Raw genomic sequence first — 21,830 nt, forward strand, 5'->3', positions numbered from 1 at the left:
TCTGTCTTCAAGGCCGTAGTAGAAGCAGGAGCTCATTTGGGATGCTACTCTGATTTTCTTAGAACTTTCATCTTAGAACTTTAAGGAATGCAAATCCTCAGAGAATGTGGATGAGAGAAAGAAAGTAAAAGTGACGTGAACGCTCTTAAAGCTATCGGAGAGAGATCCGACAGTAGTTTTTAAAAGTATGAAGTATACTGCTCAGCTTGACCACGAGGATCCAGCCAGTCAAAACAGCGTCGGTGATGGATGATTAAGGAGGAAAGAAAGAAGGATGGGATGGAAACAGGCATGCGGACTGAATAAAGAGGGGGCAACAGCTCTGAAGTACAAGAAATTCACCCATTGTTTCTGTGTGCATGCTGCATTTCTTTCAACATCAGAGTATTTGTGAGTGTTAGGCTGTGGATTCCATATGTCACGCTGCACTATTCAGAAACGTCTTCAGTAAACATGCATTGAATGCTCCACTGTGATAGGCTCTGTGCTGAAGACAGAAAAAAATAGGCCATGTGGTGATCATGCCCTAAGGACTCAGCTTCTGGAGAGACAGGGCTGGTTTCTTGTGCATAAAATCTGTGGAGTCACACAGGCCTCTGCTGCTCAGAAGGGCCCCCATGCCTGGATTCATTCCCTGCTGTCACTCTTGTGAGTGAAGTCTGATGAGAGAAAGGAGCCTGCACATAAGCAGAAGAGCTATGTGGAAGAAAGGAGAGTATTTCATATTTTAGTACCTTTTTTCCCTGCGTTTTCATTTTGTACTGGGCATCATGAATTAAGTATCTGGTTTGCAGCCAGACATGTGGATACTTAAGCCAGTCATTACAGTAGACCCTGGCTTCTCCTAGGTGAGAAGTGCCCCGTGCACAGGTGTAGGGTTAGATAGAGGCACTGAAGTCAGACAGAGGTGGGAGATGCAGGGGGTCAAAGAAGGCTTTCAGGAACAAACGAGAATGCAGTTGACTTTTGAAGGAAAATCAGGAGTTGGACAAATGAGAGAAAGGACTTCAGGCAGAGAGAGCAAACAGTATATGTGACTGTGAGATGGTGTAAGGAGTTGTGCCTGGGGCTTTAACACTGTCCTTGAGGCTCTAGTTCAGGGAATGGTTTGGGGTCCTATTGACTGGAGATGGACCTGGAGAGAAATGGTCAGGCTCAGATCAGGGAGAGCCTTCTGTGTCACACTGTTGAGTAGAGAAGCAAATTGTCTCTGAAGTACTACTTTTAGTAAATAACCTCAGATGTGCAGGTAGTAAGGAAGGTGTTCAGGAGAGTGGCGATTGTTTTTATTAAGTATTACATGACACTCCTTGTGCAAATCTTCTCATGTGCATCACTTTGCTTCATAAGGCTGTTTTGAAGATTCCTATTCATCCTTACCCTGGAGCATGGTTGAAGGAACTGAGGTTGAGGCTATGACCCTCCAAACAGGTGGCCTTAGAGAAAGCGGGAAACTGAGATTCATGTCAAGTATTTTGACTTCAGAGCCCATGCTCTTGACTTCCACTTTTTTTTGGGCATCCCTCCAGAATGGTAGGCCAACAGCCATGGTGGGAAAAGGCTTTGACACATTGATAAGGCTTGATCTAAATTATAAGGGTTGTAGAACTTTACTGTTATAGATGAATGTGACAATATTCTTACATTGATAACAACTCTGCTTTGTTTAGCTATTTTCCCACATACCACCACACTCATATAGATTAATTCAACTTTCAAATAGATCAAAGAACTCTTATAACTTCAGGCCTGCATACATACTTTTTCTTTTGACTGGAGAGCAGTTCCAAGCACTCTTTTATTTTGCTCAGTCTCTAGAAACCCACCTAAGCTATCACTGACCTCTGGCATTTTCCTTGCCTCATGCAGACTGGCTTGGCTTCCCTTTACCAAAGTTCCTTAATCCTCTGTGCTCTCTTATCTCTTGAGATAAGTGTACTTATCTCCTCTCTCACTGGACAGGAGGTTCTTGAGGACAGGCACATGTTTTATTTCTGCATTTCTGCACCGTTTTATTCTGCATATACTCAGTCTCTAAAACAATAGGGAATATAGTCAGTGTACAATTGTATTCCAGCGTGTGTAACCATCCATTGTCCTAGTAGAATCTGTTTGGTGGAGTGCCTGACATTAACAGAAAATTCTATTGAGTGCCTCGTGTAAGGCAGACACTGCTGGGTTCTGGGACTATAAAGATGAAGGAAAAGACATGTTAAGGGGGAAGAAACAATTTTAAATACGGTGCTCAGCAGAGGTGGGGTCATATTCAGGCTGTAACCTGAAGGGTGAGAAACCAGCTATGTAAAGATTCATGTGGAAAGTATTTCATCCATTGAGAAAATACCAGATTCAAAGGATCTGTGTTGCAAGAAAATTTGTCATGTTCAGATAGCCTGTGTGGCTGGACCAGAGCAAATGAATGTGTGTGCCTGAGTGTATATGTGTTTGTGTTCATACGTCTTTATGTGGTTGTTCATATATTTTTCAATCCTTTTATTTCCATCCTTAAATCCTACACTCTACTTTTTTGTATCTGAGCTGAATGGCTGCTTAAATAGTTGGAGTCTCTTGAAGTCACATTAACTGGTATTCTGTTTCACAGAAATGGTGAACCTGGGAGATAGGGAGGGTTTCCAATGTGTTCGTTTTAAACTACGCTTAGCTGCTTCGCCTGGCTCTTAAATTGACATTCTTTCTGGCTTCCTTGAAGGGAACAATCAGATAGACTGTAGGTGGTCTTGCTTAGACATTTGAAGCTTTATTCTTAGACAAATACTGCCAGGATATGCTTTGATTCCTGAGAGCAGCTAGAACCTTTCATGGTGTGTGTGTGTGTGTATGTGTGTGTGTATGTGTGTGTGTGTGTGTGTGTTATCTGTATGTCTAAGGGGAGGAGAAAGGACTATTAACGTTGATCTCTTGAGTCTCTGATTGTGTAATTAAGAATTAATTGGCCAAAACCTAATTTTGAATATATAGCCACTTCCACTAACTTGCTTCTGCTGAAATGATTTGCCAAGCAATATTACATTAACCCCTGATCTACTCTGAATCCACTTGTTTCTATGAATGTCAGTATTCTGCGTGGAGGATAGCATGGTCTTCATTAGATGGAATTCCATTTCTTTTTTGTTCGTTTTGTTTTGTTTTGTTTTGTTTGTTTGTTTATTTGTTTTTTGGAATTCCATTTCTTAAACACTTACTGGGTCTATGGCCTTGGTTAAATTGTTTTCCCAACTCTCATTTACTTCCTCATCTGTGAAACAGAGCCAATACCTACTTTAGAAGATTACCTTTGAAATACAGTGTTAGTGGTAGTTCATTATGTGTTCACTTTTAAGATTGTTACTACCAAGCAGAGTTTATAATTACAGAATTATTATTTAGTTGTCTCACTTTTCCCATAAAAATTGGGAGTCAATTTTCAAAAATCAAATAATTATGTGCACTTGAACTGATTCTCAAAAGAATTTTTGTTCTGCAAATATGTTTAGAGTATTTATCATGGTTCAAGTTTAGTCCCGGGTGCTAGGAATATAGAGATGTGTAAAGCCCGTTCCTAGTCATTCTAGAGAGCATCATATTAAAATCACTGTCGAGACTGGTACTGGACATGAAATCCTGAGTAGGGGAGAGGGTGTGAAAAACCAAGAGGGACAAACACCATATCTAGTTTTTTATATCTCCTTTCTCCATAACAGATAGATGAGAGGTGGTCAGTTGACTTAGAAATGTGTCCTCCTGAGATACAGGAAATCCTGCCATGAAAAGATTTCAACTGAGTGGAAGGCTCCACCCATCAGTCCCTAAATAGGGGAAACATATGTTCCAAACATGCTATATGTTTGGAACATGCTATATGAATTGAGATGATTTTATAAAGTTGACCAATATAACTTGAAAGAAAATTGAATCTTTTGGTAGCAGTTATTCTTTGTTTAGTCCTCAGACCTTTGATATTTGAAAGGGAATGTTTCCACATAGTCATAGCATGTCTTTCTCTTATAATACTTAACCAGTATCAGTTTTCTAAGTGAAACAGAATTGGTCTTCTGCTCAGAGATTTTGGGAGACAAGAGCTAGTATTTATAATACTAGTTTCCCACTAATAACAATATGATACATTATTTTTAAATACATTTTCACAAAGAACAACAAATAAAATTAATAGTCTTCTGGTATAGAAAAAAAATCAAGTAGATGGAAGGGAAAAAAGCAAAAATATGGACGTAGTACTGCGCTTTTTGAAAATTTTACATTTTAAATATGTGGAGTCCTTCCACCTACCAGTCTTTCCTCTTCTACCCTTGAGGTCCAAATGATAACTACTTTCATGATTTATTGAAAAGATATCCCAGGTGATTTCCTTGCATCTATTTACTCCCCTTCCCAATTTGCACTCTACACTTAATCATAGAGGTGATACAATTTGATGTGCATTTTGAAAAGATCATGTGAGATACTACACACTAATCGTTTTTCTTTACACATAGGAGATAAAATCTTGAGGATCTCTAATAGACATCACATGACTTGCCCCAGCCTTTCTAGTCAACCTTCTGCAGACCATGCATCCTCTTCAACATAATCTGTGCTCCCTCCATCCTGGCCTCCTTCCATTTCTTGATGTTTACATGGGTTTTTTTCCATACATGGGTTTTTTTCCTCTGGGTTTTTCCTCTTTCTTCTATCTTGAATTCACCTCCCATGCCATCCCAACTCCACATTAACTCCTAACCTTTCTGAAAAATCTCAGTTAAATATTTATTTCATTTGAGAAGCCTTCCCTGATACCCCTTCATGGAGTCAAATCTCTTCCTTCATTTTCACATGATACCCAATACTTATCTTCTATAACACTTAGCAACACAAATACCAAAAGCAAACACAAAACATAAAGAAAACTGTAAGTGTGTCCCCCAAGTCAAACTATACATTATTATTTTCTTTCTTTTTTTTTTTTGGCTGTACGCGGGCCTCTCACTGTTGTGGCCTCTCCCGTGGCGGAGCACAGGCACCGGACGCACAGGCTCAGCGGCCATGGCTCATGGGCCCAGCCGCTCCGCGGCGTGTGGGATCTTCCCGGACTGGGGCACGAACCCGTGTCCCCAGCATCGGCAGGCAGACTCTCAACCACTGTGCCACCAGGGAAGCCCTATTATTTTCTTGGTGTTAACCATTATAGTCTCAGCACCTAACACAGTAAAGGAGCTCAAAATATATTTATGTTTGAATTAATTATTGAATGGAATTCCCTCATGGTATTCTTCAACTATGGTACTGGTATTTTGTTTCTATGTAATAAACTCATGCAGGAAATTAGAGTTTACTGGCTTATTTTAACTCATATGAATAATAAAAGTAATTTTCACAAATTTCAAAAAAGAATTTATTTCATCAGGCAATTATTAAACATGAGGTCTAAAGAACTCTACTTTGGAAGATACACTGATGAACAAGAAGACATGCCTTCAGGATGCCTAATAATATTCAGTAACTGATTTAAGGTTTATTCTATTTCTTTCTACATCAAAGGTTTCTACTAACTTATGCCATGAATGAATTCCAGCAAAGTTGGCAAATTCCTGTGAACCAAATCCTATTTTCCCATCGACTTGCATTATGATATTGAAAGTGCATTTCCTCTTGGTGAGGGGACCTGCAGTATTCAATTGCTTAGCATGGTGGATGCCTGGGAAATCATATCCCTTTAAATGAGTAAAGAGAAAAGAAGGAGGAGCCATAGGGGTTATAGGAATTGCTAATGTCCTATAAAGGTGCTGCAGTTAAAGGTTAGTGGTGGCCTAGAAATTATTTCTGGCTTTTACCTTCAGTAGAGTAAATATGAGACTCAGTAGTGAAGGCAAGCAGAGCCTTTTGGTTTTGAATCACAGTTTTTCCCCACTAGTGGAATGACCTAGGGCAATTTACTCAACTTCTTTGAGTTCCATATTTTTCAAATGTGAAAGTAAGATAATATGGGATTTTTCATAGGTGTATTGAGAGGACTAAACAAAGTATATATGTATTGTTTAGCATAATGTCTGATACAAAGGAAGCACTCATTTAAATATATCTATGTTTATTATTATTACTATTAGTAATAGTATTACTCTTAACCAAAGACTGGCGTGTGGAGTGTTAGTGGCATAAAGACATAAAGAATTAGAAATAATAGTTGACCTGATGTTGGGGAGGAAAATAAGAAAATATCACATCTTGAGTTTTTTTTTTTTTTTTAAAATATTATCATTTTTGGCACTAAGCCATTTGATCAAAAGCAATAGGGGGGATCGACACCCAGTTACATTCCCCATGGTACTCTGCACTCATGTCATTTAATCTTTTCAACATTGATTCACTCAACAAACAAGTATTGAAATCCTATGCACATTTGCTAAATAGAGTAAAATCTAGCACCTTCCTGCAATATTTCCCTAAAGGTGTCTGTCTTTAGAAGAGCTGCTTCTCAGCTAAAAATATCCTACTCTCTGTCTAATCTCTAGTACCTTCTCTCAACACATAAGTCAGAGAGGGGAAAAAAAAGTCTATTTGGGATCAAAGGGTCTTGCCTTCTGTATTACAACCTGTACCACTTACCAGAGAGTGTGCTGGACTCATCCTTTACAGACAGAAGGGCTTTATCAATAATTTTGCTGTACCACATCATTTACAGGTCCCTGGCTGTCTTGATTTCAGGCTTATTCAGGCTACACATGCTGTAAAAAATCAGGGCACAGGAAACACAAGTGTGATGCTGTGGTTCATGGAGCTTAAGATGTCTTAACTGTAACATTTACTCAAGTGTATCCTGTGAGGTATTAATAGATATCACATGAACTAACGTTTCCCAGTGTTCACCACAAAACCTGCAAGTTTGTCATATTAACATGTTTCTTTGCTGCAGGAGTAATCAGACTTTTTTTTTTTAACATCTTTATTGGAGTATAATTGCTTTACAATGGTATGATAGTTTCTGCGTTATAACAAAGTGAATCTGCTATACATATCCATATATCTCCATATCTCCTCCCTTTTGCGTCTCCCTCCCACCCTCCCTATCCACCCCCTCTAGGTGGACACAAAGCACTGAGCTGATCTCCCTGTACTGTGTGGCTGCTTCCCACTAGCTATCTATTTTGGTAATCAGACTTTTAATTTGCCGACCTGTTTTGTGTGTCTCCACATCAGTGATATAGCATAAAGTCAACACAGCACATACGTTCCCCAAAATATATTTGATCACTTTGGGTGCATAAGAGAATTTTAAAAAATATTCACCCCCTCTGCTACTTCCATCATCAGAGGAGTATGTTTTCCTGCCCTAATTTTATCAAAAGTATTGAGAGAAGAAAGATAATTTTCTAATAAAAAGATACTGTACTGAACAATTAGCACATGCTCTTGTCTTTAGCATATTCTTGAGAGGGATTAAAAATATGCATTTAGCATCTATTGTTGAACTGCTGCTTCTTTCAGTCAGCGCTGGACAGGTTCTATGCCATTTGGGGCCCCAGTTGTATCCTGGTTACATATTGGTAATATTTGGTGAATAATGAATGAGTAGCGTGTCTGCTATTGGAGAGATACTGTGCTAGATGTTAAGAGTTGACTGTGTTCTAAGCCCCTTTTGGATGTTTCTTCCAGTTTCATGAATTTTTTAAACCTAAACTTACGTAATCAGATTCAAATCAGAAAAGCAAGAGATCAGAAATACTCAGAAGCTAATTCTTACAGTCAGGCTTAAGTTAACCCTTTGATAGATATCTTAATGTCTTTCTGTTTTATTATGTTATTCTTTACAGTGTCAGCACCACTTAAACATCTTCTCAGGTCCTGTCCCAATTTGGTGTCGTTAAATGAAGTTCAGTTGGTAATTACCAACTAATTGATTTACATGTAGTTTTTCTCGTTGTGTTGCCATTATCAATGTGGGATTCTTTTTAAATTTTATTTATTTATTTATTTATTTTTGGCTGCATTGGATCTTCATTGCTGCCCGCAGGCTTTCTCTAGTTGCAGCGAGCAGAGGCTACGCTTCGTTGCAGTGCGTGGGCTTCTCACTGCGGTGGCTTCTCTTGCTGCAGAGCACGGGCTCTAGGAGCACAGGCTTCAATAGTTGTGGCACATGGGCTTAGTTGCTCCATGGGATCTTCCCGGACCAGGACTCGAACCCGTGTCCCCTGCATTGGCAGGTGAATTCTTAACCACTGCGCCACCTGGGAAGTCCCCAAAGTGGGATTCCTAATGGCTAGATAACTAGGACAGAAGTATGGACAGGGAAGATATGCTGGTTAACTATGCATGGTCAGGAGTCCCTGTGCTCTCAACCACATATTTTGCCTGACTGTCTCACTGTAATATGAACTCCATCAAATGCACATGTCCTTGGATTATTTTCATTTCCTTGTGGCATCTATTATTTGAGAACAGAGCCACAACAGCCTTGTAAGTTGGCCAATAGCAATTCCATGCTTAAATTTAAATACACTTTTAACCCTGTTTGACATTTATTTTAATCTTAGACATAATTTACAATACTCTAGAGTAATGAATGAAGCTTTTCTAAGAAAGAATTGAAACAAATATGTAGAAGGAAGGGAAAAAAACATATTCATGTATTAAGTCTGAAAAGGAGTGTTACTTCATTTAGAGAAAAAAGTGTAGTATAATTTCTCTCAGATTTACACTACCCGAAACATGAACTCTATTCCATTTTTGTTTTCCATTGACTCATATATTCCAGGAGGAGAGAATTCAACCTAGAATGAGAATTTCTTGAAGGAAGGGGTCACGTTTTATTCATCATCTCTGTGTGTAACTCCTCTGGAAAATAATAGGGACTCAAGATATGTTTGTATGACTCTGTATGACTGAAAAGTACGAAAGATTGAATGGTACAGTTACAAAAATACGTTTTTGGGGAATGATCAGCCTTTTCCTTGACACATTTAATACAATTTTTACGCAAACTGTTTAGATATTTAAAAAAAAACTCAGTACCTTACAGAAAAGTCATATTTGCCTTATTTCCTCCTAATCATTGTAATAATAATCATACCCAAACCTAAAGTGAAATATACTTCAATTTAGAAATAAGATCTACAATAGCATTCATGTGTGGGAAATAAATAATGGTTTGGAGTTGTTCTGATAATGTTTGTGATTGTTTTTTAGCAATCTTGAAATTCTTGGGTTTAATAAATAAAGACCTGTTTCAGACCCATCAGCAAGAGAATACTTGGTAAATTAGTAGAGACACTTCTTCAATCACTGTGGAATATTCCACTCAGTAAATAGGAGAATTGACCTTTTACCTGGGAACCAGATAACCAGATTTGGTCAACTTTAGTTACCTACAGTCTGATTCCAGATCCTCAATTACTAGATCCTCAATTACTTCTCTTCTCCTCTCTGAATTCTTTACATAATATTGTTTTATGAGATTTCCCTGGTGGTCCAGTGGTTGAGAATCTGCCTTCCAATGCAGGAGACATGGGTTCGATCCCTCGTCGGGGAACTAAGATCCCACATGCCTCGTGGGGCAACTAAGCCCCGCAACTACTGAGCCCATGTGCCACAGCTATGACCCGACACAACCAAAAATAAAAATAAAGTAAATAAATATTTTTTTACAAAAAGATTGTTTTCCACCAGTCAAGAGAAGAAGAAAAACACTGTTGTTCAGCTTAGCAAATATTTATTAAGAGGCCAAAAGGTGGAGATCTAGAATCTGCAGGTATTTATTTATGAGCTGTGCCTCCTTGGACAAGTCATTTAGTGGCGTTGAACTTCAGAAAAATCTTTGTTCTTTCTAAATTCCATCTTGTTTTCAGGGTCAAGGGGGTTAACACGTACAAGGGGAAAAGGTGGAAGAAAACTATATGTCCTGCACAAGTATTGTATACCAAATAGTGTACCTTTCAAACCTCAGCTTCCTAATTTACTAAATAAGTGTGTTCATACCTACCTACTTCAAAGGAGAAAATAGAAGTTTGAGCAGGCACCAGCTGTCGGAAATTGAACTCAAGTCCTAACATGCCTGATTCTAAAATTTAGGTTTTTTGTTTTTTTTTTCCTAAATATCCTCTCCAGAAGCACTGTAAATAAAGGCATTAAAAGCAATGCTTTCTTTAGAATTTGCTAGGCACCATGCAGTACACGATCTTCAATTCTTATGGTTTCCACAATTTCCTATAGAGATACTTTTCACTTAGAAATAAAAAAGAGGGGGACCTTCTCTGGCGGAGGAGTAAGACGTGGAGATCACCTTCCTCCCCACAGATACATCAAAAATACATCTACATGTAGAACAACTCCTACAGAACACCTACTGAACGCTGGCAGAAGACCTCAGACTTCCCAAAAGGCAAGAAACTTGCCATATACCTGGGTAGGGCAAAAGAAAAAACAGAGACAAAAGAATAGGGAGGGTACCTGCACCTCTGGGAGGGAGCTGTGAAGGAAGAAAAGTTTCCACACACTAGGAAGCCCCTTCACTGGCGCCCAGCGGGTGCAGGGGGGAAGCTTCGGAGCCACGGAGGAGAGCGCAGCAACAGGGGTGCAGAGGGCAAACCTGAGAGGCTTGTCTGCTCACCCACTGGGGCGGGCGGGGGTGGGAGCTGAGGCTCGGGCTTCGGAGGTCAGACCCCAGGGAGAGGACTGGATTTGGCTGCGTGAATACAGCCTGAAGGGGGCTAGTGTGCCACAGCTAGCAGCGAGGGAGTTTGGCAAAAAGTCTGGAGCTGCCTATGGGGCAAGAGACCATTGTTTCAGGGTGCAGGAGGAGAGGGGATTCAGAGCACTGCCTAAATGAGCTCCAGAGACGGGCGTGTGCCGCGGCTATCAGCTCAGACCCCAGATACAGACATGAAATGCTAACACTGCTGCTGCTGCCACCAAGAATTCTGTGTGCAAGCACAGGTCACTCTCCACACGTGCCGCCGCCGCCCCCCCCCCCCATCCCCCGCCGGGAGCCTGTGCAGCCTGCCACTGCCAGGGTCCCGGGATCCAGGGACAAGTTCCTTGGGAGAACACACAGCACGCCTCAGGCTGTTGCAGCGTCACATCAGCCTCTGCCGCCACAGGGTCGCCCAGCATTCCGTACCCCTCCCTCCCCCCGGCCTGAATGAGCACGAGCCCTCTAATCAGCCGCTGCTCTAACCCCCTCCTGTCTGGGCAGGGAACAGTTGCCTGAGGGTGACCTACATCCAGAGGAGGGGCCAAAACCAAAGCTAAACCCCAGGAGCTGTGCGAACAAAGAAGAGAAAGAAATCTCTCCCAGCAACCTCAGCAGTGGATAAATCCCCACAATCAGCTTGATGCACCCTGCATCTGTGGAATACCTGAATAGACAACGAATCATCCCAAAATTGAGGAGGTGGACTTTGGGAGCAACTGTAGACTTGGGGTTTGCTGTCTGCGACTGATTTGTTTCTATTTTTATTTTTATCTTAGTTTATAGTGCTTGGTATCATTGGTGCATTTCTTTATTGGTTTGGTTGCTCTCTTCTTTTTTGTTTTTTTACTATTTTTTTTATTTTAATAATTAAAAAAAAATTTTTTACTATTATTTAAAAACTTTTTTTTTTCTTTCTTTTTTTCTCCCTTTTCTTCTGAGCTGTGTGGCTGACAGGGTCTTGGTGCTCTGGCCTGGTGTCAGGCCTGAGCCTCTGAGGTGGGACAGCCGAGTTCATGACATTGGACCACCAGAGACCTCCTGGCCCCAAGTAATATCAATTGGCGGGAGCTCTCCCAGAGATCTATGTCTCAACAGTAAGACCCAGTTCCACCCAATGGCCAGCAAGCTCCAACGCTGGACTCCGCATGCCAAACAACTAGCAGGACAGGAACACAACCCCACCTATTAGCAGAGAGGCTGCCTAAAATCATACTGAGTTCACAGACACCCCAAAACACACCACCGGACTTGATCCTGCCCACCAGAAAGACAAGATCCAGCCTCATCCACCAGAACACAGGCACCAGTCCCCGCCACCAGGAAGCCTACACAACCCACTGAACCAGCCTTACTCACTGGGGGCAGACACCAAAAACAATGGGAACTATGAACCTGCAGCCTGAGAAAAGGAGACCCCAAACACAGTAAATTAAGCAAAATGAGAAGACAGAGAAATATGCAGCAGATGAAGGAGCAAAGCAAAAACCCACCAGACCAAACAAATGAAGAGGAAGTAGGCAGTCTACCTGAAAGAGAATTCAGAGTAATGATAGTAAAGGTGATCCAAAATCTTGGAAAATACATAGTACATAGTACTCTCATTACTATGATCCATAGGATTTATTACTATAAAAACACTAAATTATGTTTAGTACTATAATGTAATTTAGTTTTTCTTCTTTTTTTTTTTGCCACGAAGTATGTTTTATTTTCATTAATCATACAAATAATTTTCTATAATATCCCAGGGCAAACCGGAGAATTTGGCAATCTGATTGGAGGGTGCCTTCAGAGACCCACAGGCCGGTGGCATCGGCATGGAGTGCCCGGGTTCACAGTGCAGCTTGCCGCTTGTGTCCATCTTGTAGGTGGCTCTTCCTCCACATCACGACTGGGGTCTCCAAGATGACAGGGGTGGAGAATACTCCAGGTTCTTAGGAAATTTCACTTCGCTTGCTCTCCTGCTCAATGGTCTCTTTGGTCGGCAGGGTGTTCTCCTACGTCTCCGTCTTCTTCAGCTTGGCCTTATAGAAGCTGGCGATTTCCCCCATGTCTGGCTTCTCTGCCATTTTCTTAAAACAATCCAAAAAGTTGCACTCCAAGCCCGTGGTCCCGGTGCTCTGACTCGTGTCGCTGCAGCAAGAGACAAAATCCAAAATCCTGTGGATCGTAGTAATGATAGTACTATGTACTATGTTTATAGTAATAAAGCTGTGGGTCATAGTAATGATTTAGTACTATAATTTACTAAATTATATTATAGTACTATAATGTACATTAGTGCTATAATGATAGTAATGATCCAAAATCCTGGAAATAGAATGGAGAAAATACAAGAAATGTTTAACAAGGACCTAGAAGAACTAAAGACCAAACAAACAATGATGAACAACACAATAAATGAAATTAAAAATTCTCTAGAAGGAATTAATAGCAGAATAACTGAGGCAGAACAATGAATAAGTGAACTGGAAGATTAAATAGTGAAAATAACTACTGCAGAGCAGAATAAAGAAAAAGAATGAAAAGAACTGAGGACAGTCTCAGAGACCTCGACCTCGGGGACAACATTAAACGCACCAACATTTGAATTATAGGGGTCCCAGAAGAAGAAGAGAAAAAGAAAGGGTCTGAGAAGATACTTGAAGAGATTATAGTTGAAAACTTCCCTAACATGGGATAGGAAATAATCAAGTCCAGGAAGCACAAAGAGTCCCATCCAGGATAAATCCAAGGAGAAACACACCAAGACACATATTAATCAAATCATCAAAAATTAAAGACAAGGAAAAATTATTAAAAGCAGCAAGGGAAAATCAGCAAATAACATACAAGGGAACACCCATAAGGTTAACAGCTGATACTTCAGCAGAAACTCTGCAAGCCAGAAGGGTGTGGCAGGAAATATTTAAAGTGATGAAAGGGAAAAACCTACAACCAAGATTACTGTACCCAGCAAGGATGTCATTCCAGGTATGATGGAGAAATTAAAACCTTTACAGACAAGCAAAGGCTAATACAATTCAGTACCACCAAACCAGCTTTACAACAAATGCTAAAGGAACTTCCCTAGGCAGGAAACACAAGAGAAGGAAAAGACCTACAATAACAAACCAAAAACAATTAAGAAAATGGTAATAGTAACATACATATCAATAACTACCTTAAACATAAATGGATTAAATGCTCCATCCAAAAGACATAGACTGGCTGAATGGATACAAAAACAAGACCCATATATATGCTGTCTACAAGAGACCCACTTCAGACCTAGAGACACATACAGACTGAAAGTAAGGGGATGGAAAAAGATATTCCATGCAAATGGAATTCAAAAGAAATCTGGAGTAGCAATTCTCATATCAGACAAAATAGACTTTAAAATAAAGACTAATGCAAGAGACAAAGGAGGACACTACATAATGATCAAGAGATAAATCCAAGAAGATATAACAATTGTAAATATTTATGCACCAACATAGGAGCACCTCAATACATAAGGCAAATGCTAACAGGCATAAAAGGGGAAATCGACAGTAACACATTCAGAGTAGGGGCCTTAAACACCCCACTTTCACCAATGGACGAATCATCCAAAATGAAAATAAATAAGGAAACATAAGCTTTAAGTGATACATTAAATAAGATGGACTTAGTTGGTATTTATAGAACATTCAATCCAAAAACAACAGAATACACTTCCTTCTCAAGTGCTCATGGAACAATCTCTAGGATAGATCATATCATGGGTCAAAAATCAAGCCTTGGTAAATTTAAGAAAACTGAAGTTGATTCAAGTATCTTTTCTAACCACAACACTATGAGACTAGATATTAATTACAGGAAAAAATCTGTAAAAAATGCAAACACATGGAGGCTAAATAATATGCTACTAAATAACCAAGAGATCACTGAAGAAATCAAAGAGGAAATCAAAAAATACCTAGAAGCAAATGGCAATGAAAACACGATGACGCAAAACCTATGGGGTGCAGCAAAGCAGTTCTAAGAGGGAAATTTATAGCAATACAATCCTACCTCAAGAAACAAGAAACATCTCAAATAAACAACAACACCTTGCACCTAAAACAATTAGAGAAAGAACAAAAAACCCCCAAAGTTAGCAGAAGGAAAGAAATCATAAAGATTATATCAGAAATAAATGAAAAAGAAATGAAATGATAGCAAAGATTTGGTTCTTTGAGAACATAAACAAAATTCATAAACTATTAGCCAGACTCATAGAGAAAAAAAGGGAGAAGACTCAAATCAACAGAATTAGAAATGAAAAAGGAGGAGTAACAACTGACACTGCAGAAATACAAAAGATCATGAGAGATTACTACAAGCAACTACATGCCAATAAAATGGACAACCTGGAAGAAATGGACAAATTCTTAGAAAAGCACAACCTTCCGAGACTGAACCAGGAAGAAATAGAAAATATAAACAGACCAATCACAAGCACTGAAATTGAAACTGTGATTAAAAATCTTCCAACAAACAAAAGTCCAGGACCAGATGGCTTCACAGGAGAATTCTATCAAACATTTAGAGAAGAGCTAACACCTATCCTTCTCAAACTCTTCGAAAACATAGCAGAGGGAGGAACACTCCCAAACTCTTTCTACAAGGCCACCATCACCCTGATACCAAAGCCAGACAAGGATGTCACAAAAAAAGAAAACTACAGGCCTATATCACTGATGAACATAGATGCAAAAATCCTCAACAAAATAGTAGCAAACAGAATCTAACAGCACATTAAAAGGATCCTACACCATGATCAAGTGGCGTTTATCCCAAGAATGCAAGGATTCTTCAAAATATGCAAATCAATCAACGTGATACACCATATTAACAAATTGAAGGAGAAAAACCATATGATCATCTCAATAGGTGCAGAAAAACCTTTCAACAAAAATTCAACACCCGTTTATGATAAAATCCCTCCAGAAAGTAGGCATAGAGGGAACTTACCTCAACATAATAAAGGCCATATATGACAAACTCACAGGCAACGTGTTTCTTAATGGTGAGAAACTGAAAGCATTTCCACTAAGATCAGGAACAAGACAGGGTTGCCCACTCTCACCTGTATTATTATTCAACATAGTTTTGAAAGTTTTAGCCACAGTAATCAGAGAAGAAAAAGAAATAAAAGGAATCCAAATCGGAAAAGAAAAAGTAAAACTGTCACTGTTTGCAGATGACATGATACTATACATAGAGAATCCTAAAGATGCTACCAGAAAACTACGAGAGCCAATCAATGAATTTGGTAAAGTAGCAGGATACAAAATGAATGCACAGAAATCTCTTGCATTTCTATACACTAATGATGAAAAATCTGAAAGAGAAATTTAGGAAACACTCCCACTTACCATTGCAACAAAAAGAATAAAATACCTAGGAATAAACCTACCTAAGGAAAAAAAAGACCTATATGCAGAAAACTGTAAGACACTGATGAAGGAAATTAAAGTTGATACAAAGAGATGGAGAGATATACCATGTTTTTGCATTGGAAGAATCAACATTGTGAAAATGACTATAGTACAAGCAATCTACAGATTCAGTGCAATCCCTATCAAACTACCACTTGCATTTTTCACAGAAGTAGAGCAAAAAATTTCACAATTTGTATGGAAATAGAAAAGACCCTGAATAGCCAAAGCAATGTTGAGAACGAAAAATGGAGCTGGAGGAATCAGGCTCTCAGACTTCAGACTATACTACAAAGCTACAGTAATCAAGATAGTTTGGTACTGGCATAAAAACAGAAATCTAGTTCAATGGAACAGGATAGAAAGCCCAGAGATAAACCCACGCACATATGGCTACCTTATCTTTGATAAAGGAGGCAAGAATATACATTGGAAAAAAGACAGGCTCTTCAGTAAGTGGTGATGGGAAAACTGGACAGTTACATGTAAAAGAATGAAATTAGAGCACTCCCTAACACCATACACAAAAATAAACTCAAAATGGATTAAAGACCTAAGTGTAAGGCCAGACACTATAAAACTCTTACAGAAAAACATAGGTAGAACAGTCTATGTCATAAATCACAGCAAGATCCTTTTTGACCCAACTCCTAGAGAAATGGAAATAAAAACAAAAATAAACAAATGGGACTTAATGAAACTTAAAAGCTTTTGCACAGCAAAGGAAACCATAAATGAGATGAAAAGACAACCCTCAGAATGGGAGAAAATATTTGCAAACGAAGTAACTGACAAAGGATTAATCTCCAAAATATACAAGCAGCTCATGCAGTTAAATATCAAAAAAAACAAACAACCCAATCCAAAGATGGGGAGAAAACCTAAATAGCATTTCTCCAAAGAAGATATACAGATTGCCAGCAAACACATGAAAAGATGCTCAGTATCACTAATCATTAGAGAAATGCAACTCAAAACTACAATGAGGTTATCACCTCACACCGGTCAGAATGGCCATCATCAAAAAATCTACAAACAATAAATGCTGGAGAGGGTGTGGAGAAGAGGGAACCCTCTTGCACTGTTGGTGGATATGTAAATTGATACAGCCACTATGGAGAACTGTATGGAGGTTCCTTAAAAAACTAAAAATAGAACTACCATACGACCTAGCAATCCCACTACTGGGCATATACACTGAGAAATCCATAATTCAAAAAGAGTCATGTATCACAATGTTCATTGCAGCTCTATTTACATTATCCAGGACATGGAAGCAACGTAAATGTCCATCGACAGAAGAATGGATAAAGAAGATGTGGCACGTATATACAATGGAATATTACTCAGCCATAAAAAGAAATGAAATCGAGTTATTTGTAGTGAGGTGGATGGACCTAGAGTTTGTCATACAGAATGAAGTAATTCAGAAAGAGAAAAATACCGTATGCTAACACATATATGGAATCTAAAAACAACACAAAAGTTCTGAAGAACCTAGGGGCAGGACAGGAATAGGGATGCAGACCTAGAAAATGGACTTAAGGACCCAGGGAGGGGGAAGGGAAAGCTGGGACGAAGGGAGAGAGTGGCATGGACATGTATACACTATCAAATGTAAAATAAATAGCTAGTCGGAAGCAGCTGCATAGCACTGGGAGATTAGCTAGGTTCTTTGTGTCCACCTAGCTGGGTGGAATAAGGAGGGTGGGAGGGAGACACAAGAGGGAGGGGATATGGGGATATATGTATACGTACAGCTAATTCACTTTGTTAAAGAGCAGAAACTAAAACACCATTGTAAAGCAATTATACTGCAATAAAGATGTTAAAAAAAAAAAGAAAAAGAAGAGTTTCCAGTCTTGTTCAGACATTTTGTGCGGCTGTTCATTTTTTGGATAAATCTTAAGAAGCAAAAGTACCACTAGCTAGAAAGCCTTGTAATCTCCACAACATTGGAGCAGGTCTTAGTGCACGAGGATGATTCAGATTCCGTGTGCGCGTGTGTGTGTGTGTGTGTGTGTGTACACGTGGGATCTTAGGGATTCACAGTGGGTGGTGGAAGCTTTAAAGTAGGGCTGTGGACTCCAATTCTTTCAGAGTCCTTTAACAGGTACTCTGATTTTGAAGATGTTAAAATCCATACTGCCTGTGATTTATTAAAATGAAGGGACATCACAAAACATCCTTTAATTCAGCCACGTTTCTTTTCACATTTTACAGCCATTCATTGTACAGTTTTCCAAAGGATTTAAAAAAAAAATAGGAAATAATGAACCCCCCCCCCCCACATACACACATAAAAAATCACCATGCCTGAGAAAGCCGTTAGAAAGTCTAGTTCTCTGTAAGCAGCTGGCTCCACCACCTTTTCGCAACATATTTCTCTTGATTCACACCAGCTGGTTGTTTCTAATTTCTCCTCAGTGTCTTGGAATAGCTATTTTCCTTGAAGCTAATCTCTCAGTCTTTGCCGATGACTCCCTGAGCTTGGAATTCCTACAGAAGGTATTATTCCTCTTCAAGTTTCTGCTCTTAACTCTTAAATAAACTTAGCCTTCACAGCTGACCTTTGAGTAAGGATGCTCCCAGAGATTCACATCACTTATGAGTTTAGGTAAGCTTTAGGGGTAAGGGTGGTGACATATCCGCATGGATAAACTTGAATCCCTGTTTTTTTATCATGCATCTAGGTTCAAAATGAAATTGACTTTTTGGCAGGACTGATTGAGGTGTGAGCATCATGCCACCTACCACCCCTCTCTGGGCAGTGATAGTAATTCTAGTGGAGAAACAGACTTTGTGACCATCTAGATGCACATTCTGTTAAAAAGATAGAGCACGTTTCTCATGTACTATTGTAGTTAATCTTCACAACCATCTTGAACAGTGGGTATTTTCATGTCTTCTTTAAAAAACATTTAAAGGAGGCTCGGAGAGCTTAAGCATGTGCTAATATCACATAGCTCATAGGAATAAAACCTCAGTTCAGACCCAGATTGTGAAACTCAAAAGCCAAATTTTCTTCCTAATGGATCACAGTATCTAGTCCTCCACTGCAATAAATCTGATAAGCTTGCTTTTCTTTGAACCTATTTTCTTAGGTTTTGGACCATGTTTTCTTTTGTCTTTCTTTTAACATTGGTAGGACTTTAATTATGTGTGTGTGTATGTGTGTGTGTGTATATATATATATATACACACACATATATATATATATAAACATTTTCATTTCTGTTTTTATATTATTGACAGACTCTTTAAATTGGAGAAGCCTTGTCTAGGATATGAGGAAATCAGAACCATACCTGGAACATTGCTTCTATTGATTGTGAATACGTAGATATCAGTATCTTTTAAACTATACGTGCTTTACATACATCTGATTCATTAAGTCTTCAGAAAAACTTAATCAATCAGACAGCAACGTTATTCCTGTTTTAAAAGGAGGAGTGAAAGCTTAAATAATTTGGAAAAGGTGACACAGCCAATAAGGCAATATTCAAACTGCTATACTGAGCATCAAATGGACAGTGGCACCTCCTCCAGCAGTGTTTAGGAAGAAACGACTGAGAACTCTTAGAGTAGAGGTTTATTTTTGTGTTACAAGTATCTTAGTCCAAAGCTAGCAAGAATTATAGATTCTGTGCTAATCAACATTCAACTCATTTCTTGTTGCTCTATGCCTTTCAGTTGAGTGTTGCAAACACTTACCGGCCACTCAAGTGCTAGGGAATGTGGCATTACATGCTTTCCACTTATTATTGTCTCATTCCAACCTCACACCGCTCCTCTGAGGGAATGAGCAATGTTCTCAAAGCCTTCATTGTTCTCATCTATAGAAGGAGAAAATAAGTAACTTCCCCAAAGAGGCTCACGTGTATACATATATATGTATAGGGTAAACTGGGAATGCAAATCCAGTTCCGCCTGATCTTAGAGCATCTACTCTTTACCATTATGCTATGCTGTGTAAGTCCTGTGTCTACCTCTCTCTATTTAGATTTTTCCTCCACAGGCTTTGGTAACTTACCTCTCTTCTTTGGTTGACACTAACCCTGATTCCATTTTTCTTGGTTCTCACTTAACCCTATGTTGCTTCGAGAATGAGATGAGGCATTCACTTATACAAAAGGACTCTTCTGTGGTCAGCCTCTGGGCTCCATAATATAATTTCACTTTCTATTTATTGTTTTACTACTCCCATTAAATTATGAGAGCTGAGAAAAGGGGTTATGTCTCAAGTATATTTATACTTTTCAAACAAACAGTACATGGAAAATAGAATAAACAGTCATTCAACACACTTCTGTTGAGTGTCTTATATATCTGAATAAATCCAGTTCTCACCCAGATGTAGTGAGGGATTATTTGGTCAATGTATGCAGCTAGGTTTTGACTAAGAGTAGAATGGCCACTCTGTCAAAAGCTCAGTACCATCTTGGCATGAAACTGAGCTGCAAACAGCTATTCTGCATCCCAAGCTAATCTAGAGGACAGTAGGCATCCTCCAAATTTTATCTCTCTCAAGTGTCTACAGTCTAGACGATGGAAATCCATTTTACTACCACTGTGTTTGTCTCCATTCATTTGTTCTTTTATTCAGCAGTCTATTACACAGCACTTTATATTGGTGAGACACTCTCCCAGCCACCAACGTACAAACTAGCTAGATAGGTAAATTGTCTACTCTCATGAAGCTCACGTTCTACTATTTGAGATTGGAGAGTAAGAAAATAAGATGAAACAGTCACGTAATGTAGAATGACTAGGTAACTAGTTTGGTTTGTCTGGAAAATCTTTTCTGAATTAGCAATTTTTTTTTAAAGCTAAGATGTGAATGACAAGAAGTATCCATCCATGGATAGAAAAGAGGAATTAGTGCAAATGCCTTCAGCAGGGAACAAGATGAACTTGTAGGGTTCAGAAAGTAATGTAGGGTGGCTGAGGAGTGGTGAGCTAGGAGTACAGTATTATGAGATCAAGTTGGAGTGTAAGATCAAGGTCAGTTAATAGGTTCTCATGGATTGAGATAAGGTGTTTAGCTTATTTTCTAAATGTGTTCTAAATGTGTTGGGTGAGTATTGAAGAGTTTTAAACTAGGGACAACAACATGTTTTATATACATATTTTGAAATATATATATATTGAAAATAATCACTCAGGCAATGATATGTAGATAGGGTTTTAGGGAGATAAAAGTGGAAGAGGGGAGACCATTTAGGTGACCCTTATGTGGGCCAATCAAGGGATGATATTTCACTGGTCTGAGGATGTGGGTAACAGTGGAGATGAGGAAACAGGACAGTTTAGGGATATTGTTTAGAGGATGTGGCAACACTTCATTTGGATGTAGGACTTATGAGAAGAGAGGGCACCAGGAGGACTTCTAGGTTTTTCCTTTGAACAATTGGGTAGATGGTGTTGCTACTTCCTGAAATGAGGAGCGGATTGTGGGTAAAGGAGAGTTCAAGGGATTGAGGGTTTTGCTTGGGTCATGGTGACACTGAGATTTCTTGGGAGTATGTATGTGGGACTGTCAAGCACAATGTTGGGCATATGAGTCTGGGGTCTAGAGGCAGGTCTTTCACAGAACATGCACATTTTGAGGCTATTGCCATTGAAATAAATGCAGAAGATAGGATGAGCTCCCCTAAGTAGAGTGTGTAAATAGAGAGAGAAGATTGAGGACAGGACTTCAG

At 39.2% G+C, this 21,830-nt stretch overlaps 1 protein-coding gene and 1 pseudogene across 3 annotated transcripts in view; one reads left to right on the forward strand and one right to left on the reverse strand.

The window, feature by feature from the left end:
- CDH8 (cadherin 8) overlaps window positions 1-21,830 on the forward strand; it is a gene marked incomplete at both ends in the record, with an annotated part of 366,396 nt that overhangs the window by 59,839 nt on the left and 284,727 nt on the right. The window lies entirely within an intron of this gene.
- Window positions 12,347-12,809, reverse strand: LOC309976469 (thymosin beta-10-like; annotated as a pseudogene). The gene has a single exon. The product of its transcript is annotated as a thymosin beta-10-like (transcript).

This window comes from Leucopleurus acutus (genome assembly GCF_964270905.1).
Source record: "Leucopleurus acutus genome assembly, chromosome: 20".
In the NCBI taxonomy this organism is placed as follows: Eukaryota; Metazoa; Chordata; class Mammalia; order Artiodactyla; family Delphinidae; genus Leucopleurus; species Leucopleurus acutus.